Consider the following 1024-nt stretch of genomic DNA (forward strand, 5'->3'; position numbering starts at 1 on the left):
CTTCCAAGTAGCTGGAACCACAGGCGGCACCACCACGCCCAACTAATTTTTTGATTTACTGGAGAGATGAGGTCTCACCATGTTGTTCAGACTGGTCTCGAACTCCTGAGCTCAGGCAATTCTCTCGCCTTGGCTTCCCAAAGTGCTGGGATTATAGACTTGAGTCACGCACCCAGCTCTATAATAATTCTTAAATTAGGTAGTGCTAGTTCTCCAATTTTGTCTATTCTAGATATTTGCATTTCCACACAAATTTTGGAATCTTGTCCATTTCTATCCAAAAAAAGTCAACTTGGATTTTTATTGCCATCATATTGAATCTTGAGACATCGTCACAATGTTTGGTCTTATTCATGAACACAGTATATCTCTCCACTTATTTAGTTCTTAACTTCTCTCAGCAATGTTTTCAGTTTTCAGGATACAGGTGCTACACAGCTTCTGTCATCTTTATCCCTAAGTATTTCACAAGTTTTGCTGTTATTGTGAATGCTATTGTTTCTAGTTGTTTCTTGTTAATATCTGGACTACAACTGATTTTCCTATGCTGATGTTTTATCTTACAACTTTGGTAATCTCACCTGTCATTTGTGGTAACTTTGTGTAGTCTTTATAGGATTTTCTGCATAAACCAACACATGGGCTATGAATAATGACAGTAAATTTTTCATCATTTATCAGTCTTAAGGAAGTTTCCAAATAGCTTATGCTCCTAAATCACTGAAAGTTTTTTTAATCATATTTTTTATTTTAAAATTGTGGGTACAGTTAAGGGTTAGGTATACAGATATGCACTGTTCAGGCACCCGTGTTGATAAGGGGTGTCTCCCCGTCCCCAGACAGATATTGACTACTGTTAATCCCACCTCCCTTACCCTCCCTACTGCCCCCCCATCATTTCCTACCACTGTTGATCCTTTTCTTATAGTATTAACGATAGATATTCAAGGTCCACTTATGAGTGAGAACATGTGATACTCAGATCTTTGTTTCTGTGAGAGATCACTCAGTATTATAGACTCTA

Source organism: Carlito syrichta, unplaced genomic scaffold, assembly GCF_000164805.1.
Source record: "Carlito syrichta isolate Samal-C Ts95f unplaced genomic scaffold, Tarsius_syrichta-2.0.1 Scaffold307204, whole genome shotgun sequence".
Lineage (NCBI taxonomy): Eukaryota > Metazoa > Chordata > Mammalia > Primates > Tarsiidae > Carlito > Carlito syrichta.